This window comes from Adiantum capillus-veneris, chromosome 14, assembly GCF_014529385.1.
Source record: "Adiantum capillus-veneris isolate H3 chromosome 14, ASM1452938v2, whole genome shotgun sequence".
Taxonomy (NCBI): Eukaryota; Viridiplantae; Streptophyta; class Polypodiopsida; order Polypodiales; family Pteridaceae; genus Adiantum; species Adiantum capillus-veneris.
Window position 1 is genome coordinate 16,904,570 of NC_140944.1, and position 7,691 is coordinate 16,912,260.

At 35.2% G+C, this 7,691-nt stretch overlaps 1 pseudogene; it reads left to right on the forward strand.

The window, feature by feature from the left end:
- The first annotated feature begins 6,423 nt into the window (after nucleotides 1-6,423).
- LOC147441969 (uncharacterized) lies at nucleotides 6,424-7,037 on the forward strand (annotated as a pseudogene).
- The last annotated feature ends 654 nt before the right edge of the window (nucleotides 7,038-7,691 follow it).

Here is a 7,691-nt window from a genome sequence, read left to right on the forward strand (position 1 = left end):
ACACTTTAGGCTGGAAAATCCTTGTCAAAGACAATGTTAGAGCCAAAATCAATAGCCCAAAAAAACTCCAAGTTTTTTTCAACTCATAAGCTATCTTTGTGAATATCATACACTCAAAAACCAAATTAGTATCTCCTACAATAATTTTAGGTAATTGCGTGGTTAACAAGACATAAAAGTGTCCAAGGACATAAAAGTGTCCAAGGACATAAAAGTGTCATGTTACCAATCTATTGTTAAATTATGATGGTGTTGAGAATTTTGATACACACAAAACTAAAAAAACAAGATAGATTTATCCCCCACATTTTAATGCGCGATGTTATCTAATCCCATCATTTTCTTTGCACTTAAAGTGTTGTGCCTAGTACAATGCAGGAACAAAAGTGGCCTCCTCTTAGCTATGCCCGCAACCAGAAGGTACAATGACATGGGTGCTTTGAGCATTTGAAGTTCCTAAATCTATGCAAAGTTACGAGCAATACTTTTGTAAAATCACTTTAATATGTTTGTGTTATGCTTTCTTATTGCAATGTTCAAAAAATTTAATGTTTAAAAGCTCCTTTTCTAAACACATGGTAATTTTGTGATTCTTGAAAACCAAAATATTATATTTTATGAGTAAATTATATCTAGATGGTTTCTTGATAATGGAATTGTCTTGATGAGTCTATGGGGATCAAAGTAGAGATCATCAATGGAATAAAAACACTCTAAAATAGTGCATGTTGCATGTCATGGCACGCCCAAATTGTAAAAGATAGTTAATAGATTCTTTTTACATGGTTTTGGATGTATGGGAGTGGATGCCACAATATACATAATGTATATATGTGTGAAAACAGACGTCGTGGTTGGAGTTGTGTACATACCTTACTATGAAATTGGAGATTTGGGTAAAACTCCATTTATGCTTTATGCTTCTAGAATATTCACAATATGGTTTGGAATGTCTTCAAGTATTGTGATTTGTCACAATATATATGTCTGCCTTACAAAGTTCTCTACTCACATATACTTTAAAAAATAGTAGCTTATGTGCACCACCATTAACTTTAGGTGGAAATAGGTCATTTTTGGACTAAAAATAGCCAAAAAAGCCCATAAAGTGGTCAAAATAATTTTCTTGTAAAATTTAATCAGTATTAGAAATTCCCTAATTTATTTTTATCCTTAGACTTATATCTTTTCCCGTGGACCTAGAATCATGATTCATCTGTACCTGTAAGGACTAGGAAAAGAAAAATATGTGAACAAAAGGCATTTTAATCCAAACATCATATTCCAAAGACATATTTTGAAGAGGAATCTTTCTATAAGTTAAAATATTATACGATACTGGCTATTTTTTTGCTATCCTTATCCTGACAAGGATAAGATTCTTGCAATGAGGAGTTATGAAGCACAAGTGAAACATGAGGATTGACAATGACTTCATACACATAAGCAAGAAAAAGTTAAAATCATAAAAGGAAAAGACAATTACTGTCAGAGAATCTAATATTTACTTTCAATCACAACAAAAATAGATTATGAAAGAAGAGTTTTTCTTTAAGAAAATTCTTTAGAGGAGAACCATAAATTGTGTCGAGCTGATTTCATTGCACTATTTGTATATATAAGAACATTAAATCGTGCATATAATTTGAATAGGATAACACATGTAAGATTCACAACTTGCTGGATACGAATTTTTCTAGAGATGGTCCCCCCTCCAAAAGGTATTTGTATTATAATGTTGTTGATGATAGGTTCGATTATAATACAATCTTGGGCTCTTGCAAAGCTTTTTTCAAACCAAGAAGATGATGAACTTCATGATTCCATGGTATAGCCCTCCTTCCCAAGCTCTAAACACTCGAGTGGGGAGAAACAATTATGGTGTAAGAGGTAGATGAGCATGAAAATAAGTATTTTTTTAAGAAAAGAAGTAGTATTTTGTATATACTTTGGTGGGAAACACACCTCAGTAATGTCATTTATCCAAAGAGGATAGGCAGATTACAAGTGTAATCTTGTGCCAAAGGATATATGAAGCACATACGTTAGCACCAATCAATCCAATTAGAAATCATATATCCCTCTAGTTGGAGTTTGCTTATCAAAAGGTAAAGAATGTTTGCGACTAGGTTTAGTCGCTTCATGTGTAGGTAAGGTTTCCAACCTTGAACACTAGTTATGGTGGGACTGTTTATCGATGAAAATTGATAGAAAGTCAAGGACATACTTTGCTGATGAGTTACGTCACCTAGCTACTTTCATGGAAAGTGAAAAGAGGTACTCTTTTGTGTAATCTTAGTTGTGATAACTCCTTTAGCATACTCAAGTGAGTTCTAAATGGAGTCTACACGGTATGTTGGATATGGTCCGGCTACACAAGACAATTGCAAAGGGACAACAATGTGGAAAATAAAGATGTTATTCTTGATTTTATTGAACCTCTTACTAAGCCATTTTTTGGTTAATCAAACAACTGGATTCATGGAGGATGCAACTGTGGAAAAAATTAGTATTCTTATGAAGAGACAACCACTTTTTTTTTCGAGGAAGAAAATGTTTCTCCCAGGAGTTATGTTAGGCCTAGGGTAAGACTAGGCATGCCAAGGTCCAGGATGGACATGGGGTAAATGAGTTCCTTATAATTAGCTAGTCAACGCCTATATAGGGCATGGTTGGGTGGAAAGTGGCATGCTCTAGTCCCTAGTCCTCACATCCAATTGGGGTAAGGGGCACACCACCTTCACCCCAAAAATCTTCCACTTAAAGGCAAATGTGCCAATAAGTGGTACTACTATAGGAACTAGCAGTATATAAAAGAGTAGTATAGGGAGGAAATTCATTTCAACCTATGCATGTTGGCTCTCTCGAAGTCGATGCATGCTACCATGTAGTCTCTAGCAATGTGAGGAACAGTACATTCCTTCCTAAATCATCACGCATACCCTGCAAGTATCTTGTAATGATATATACTACTCCATGGTGCATCATGCTAGTGCCAGTCATTGCACTACTGACAACCCAACCACAAACGCTTCCACTCTAGATGCTATGTCAAGTCTCGACACTAGTAGGTCGTACATGAGATACCCTCACGCACAGCTTTTGTGTGGTGTTCTTTGTAGGTGGGAGATTAGTGCGTGTATTCCTTGATATCGCAATGGGTGAGCTTCCTGATTAGCTCATGGGTTTTACAGTGTCTTGTGTACTAGGTATAGCTCATGTATTGACATTGCGGGGATTCATGCTCATTGATTCCGATCAAGGGATTCTTGAATTGTTTTCCATTGTGTTTGGCATTGTGCCAAAGTGTTTTGGCACTGTTTATTTACTCACTTTCTAGTGACATTTTTCTCCAATTACAAAGGAAACTATGTTGATTTTTTGCCAAGTTTTATTTGTTTTGTGACAGGTGCTACAGATCTGTTTTATCCAAGTTTTGGTGTGTGTCTATGCGGATGGTCAATTCCCTATCATGTCTGCACTCATGAAAACCCATGAAAAAAGCTCCATCTGTTTGCTTGAAAAACCAGGTCTCTCAAAAGAAGGCTTTGATGGTGTGTGAACACCTCCATGATTCTTTGCCCAAATCTACCAAAAAACCATAAAACTACAAGCTTTGCACAAGCTAAGTTGCATCTTCAACACAAAATTTATGCACCCAACTTTAATCACCTATCGTTCTCCTAAAAATGCATCAGAATTGCACACTCCACAAAAGGAAAAAATGTGAATTTTTTGTATGTAGTGAGTCTGAGCAGAATATCAAGCAAATGGTCAGGAATTGTTTCTTTTGCAAAGTTGTAGACCATGTCAAAATGGAGAGGCATCGCGAGCAAACTTTTTAGATATGCACTCTACAAAGAGAAAAACAAATTTGAAAACAGTGTTGTTGTGCACATAGTTTTTGTAAGGTTTCTACCTTTCTAGAAGCGAGAAAATGAACCCTAAGCTTTATTTGAGAACCCTAGACATAGAAACTGGTAAACCATTATCACAAAAGTAGCTAAAATTGGTATTTTTGGACTCTTAAGCACGACAAACCTATAGCGAAGCATAAAAATGATGCTTGATCAGCCAAGCTGTTCTTTACAAGAAGAATACCTCCTACAAAATATGAGAAAGGAGAAACTATCCTTGAAGACAAATTGTACCTAACAAGTGATAAAAGCCACCACAAATGAAGTGAGAAGAGCCCAAATTCAAGAGATACTTGAAAAGGAAGGTAAATCCATTGACAGCATGAAGGCACCACAATTGATTTCTTTAGCTAGGCAATTGGGATGTACCACAAAAGGACCATTGAAGGCAACCACTACAAGGTCTTATATAAATAAGGTGAAAGCTGAAAACAATCTTCTAAGGCTGGATAAATAACATCCATAAGGTACTTTTAAATGTGTTAAACCTTGATACACATACTTTAATATTTATGTGCATGGTATGTGATATTTTTCTTCTTATTCTGTCTTGCCGGATCTCACAAAGGCTATTTCTAGATGGAGTCCAATCGATTCAAATTTTGATATCTTTACTCAAAATAATGATGCAGAAACTTAGATTTTGTTTATTAGTCTCGATACATTTTTCCTTGATTTGTAATCATACAAATGAAAAAGAAGATTATTCTTCTTCCCAAAATTGTTCTGATGTTTTGTCTTGTATCACTATACATGTAGTTTAAAGTTTTTTAATGTTAGATTGTACTTATTTAGTTGGAAAAAAAGTTAAAACATATCAGTCTTTTGGCTTTATTATTCTAAAGGAAAACATTTTTCAAGTTCTTTTGATTTTCCAGTAATCCACTTTGCCTTATATCATGAAAAGTTTGTTTTTAAAGTTTAGCAGCACTGCTGAAGCTAGGATCTTATGGAGAGAGTGATGAGAAGTAAGAGCCACCATTTTTATAGGATAGGATCTATTAAAGCATAGGGAGAAGCAAGGTCCACCACTTGTCCAAGCTAAGCATGGAAAATTGAGAAAAGGTCCACCACTTGTTTAAGAAATAAGGTTAGCCACTTGCATTAAAGTCCAACACCTATGCTATTGATAGAATAGAGAGTGTTTTGTTCTCTCACTTACCCTATTTATGATCTCTTGTAGCATGGTGGGTTCAATGATTTAAAGCACATTGATTCTAGTAGCTATCAACCATAATGCTACATTAAACCTCTTCAATATAGTCTTCAAGTTCTGGATGCAACCTGGCCTGAGTATAATATATCTTTTTGAATCTATCTACACTGACTCAAGATGTGAGGATGGTTGAGGGAAATGTCTCATTAATAGACCACTTAAATTCAATACAATTGCAAGTAAAATTTTGTCAAATTTCCAGTAAATGAAGTAGGAGCAATTGAACTTGTGAGCAGACTTTGGAACATAGCAACGTCCATACCTGTCCAAGCAAGGATTCGTTGGAACATAGCAGGATTAACCAACTATTTAAACCAGTTAAGTAAAACCATTCTTTAGGGTTCATTGGTTTTTCAATAATTCTTTCTATCTTGTATCACGAAGAGTTTGTTTTCAATGTCTAGCATGTGTCAAGTTACGATCTTATGGAGAGAGTGATGAGAATTAAGAGCCACCACTTGTGTAGGGTAGGCTCCATTAAAGCATAGGGAGAAGCAAGGTCCACCACTTGTCCAAGCTAAGCATGAAAAATTGATAAAAGATCCTCCACTTTGTGCAAGCTAAGCATGGAATTTTAAGAAAAGGTCCACCACTTTTCCAAGCTATAAGGGTAGCCACATGCTTTAAAGTTTAGCACGTATGCTATGTGATAGAATAAAGTGTGTTTTATGCTCTCACTTGTCTAACTTATGATCTATTGCAGCATGGGGGGTTTGATTTCAAGGTTTATCACTTCTCTAAGCTAGGCTCCATTCACAAATAAGGAGAAGCTTTCTAATCTATCCATGGAAACTGAGAGGATGCATTCATTTTTTAGTAGAATTTTGATTTACAATTTACACACTTTGAGCATTGTTTTGACAAGTAATACTTACTAGTTGACTTAAATCTAGTTGGTATTTATGATATCGAGACAAAGAGAGAGTGTAGCATAAAGAAGGTCAGGTTTTCTATTTATAATTTTTTATAGTGACGAGTATGTTGTAGATAGACTTTGGAATCTAATAATACCACATGGTAGACAATAGAAACTCACTTTTATTGTTTCATCTACAATAATCTTTCTTCTTTTGAATTTCAGAGTCAATCTTATTGTAGGAAACTGGATTGCCAATCTGTAGGCATGATTTGAAGAAAACTTTTGAATTACCTATCCAACATCATCCAAGACGTTGTCCAATGCATCAACCATTTCCTTTTCACCTAGCACTTACTATCAACAAGGACATCCAAAGAGTACTTATCTTGGATCTTGAGGGATTTATTCTCAAGACAATTGAAAGAAAACATGGAGATTCTATGCCAACTTGGGCTCAACACATGCGACTTGTGGAGGATAAAGATGAAGTTCTTCATGCAGTTCGACCAGACGTAGAGATGTTTTTGGATTTTTGTGGTGAATACTTTGAGCTATGGATATGGAGTTGTTATAACCTAACAAGAGTGCAACACATTACACAAAGATGTTTCCTAGAGCATTATACAAAGTTCAAAGTGTTTATAGCAATAAGCACTGCCAAAACCCAAACATCATGTTAGGATTTAAAAGGGGTTATCACAAAAATTTGAGTGATATTTGGAAGATGTTTGAGGATTTGGATGCAAAGAACACTTTAATTTTTTATGACACTCCATATAGGGTGATGTGGAATATTCCATGGACATATCTTATATTTCCAAATATATGGAGGCAAATATCTGAGCAACTTCAAAGATTATTACAAGAAACAATGATTCCATGGTTGCTAGAATGGTTGTATGCAAGAGACAAGAGAGACTATACCTTAAAGAAAATTATAAATCGTTATAGTGGTCTTGAGGCAAGTTATGTCCTCAGTGTGTACTTGGAAGGGCTACAACATTGGAAATGTTTAGCTAAGATCTCCTTTGTGGTCATAAGATGATCTCCTCTATGTCCTTCTTAGTGTAATGGTTATTTTTCAATACTTGTATGATTATATATTCTAAAACATTATTTTAGAAAAAGTTGCTTTAGTTTGATGAACATTTCATTAGGAAGAGAATGGGGTGTAGTAGGGCCTCTTTTTTTGGCAGTTTAAGGAAATCAGACCTTTAGTATTAAGAAATTAATCAAAGAACAACTTTTTAATTTAAACAAGTAGAACGGCTAGTCTATTTGAATTCAAAGTTTTCACCCAAAATGGAATTTAAAATTGAGCGAGTAGAACCACATCATGTAGCATATCTATGGAAAGAGCTCGACGCATAGATTGCAGATCTATGATCTCTTCTCAAATCGAGATCATATTGGAAGTTATGGAAGGCCAAAAATCATAAAATTTTCCATACTCCTTTTTGGGGGGAAAAGTGCATCATTTGACCACTCTGACACACCCACCATTCTTGCACACATGGCGTACACCTATTCGTCAAAATGTTAATCACCTCCATAATCTCATGGAAAATAAAGAGGCCCTCCTACACCCCATCCTCTTCCTAATGCAAATGGAGTGCACCCTATTCTAAGCGGACTTAAATGAATTACTAGAGTGGATACTATTGTAAGAAGAATTAATGTATTGTCAAAGTGTATTTTT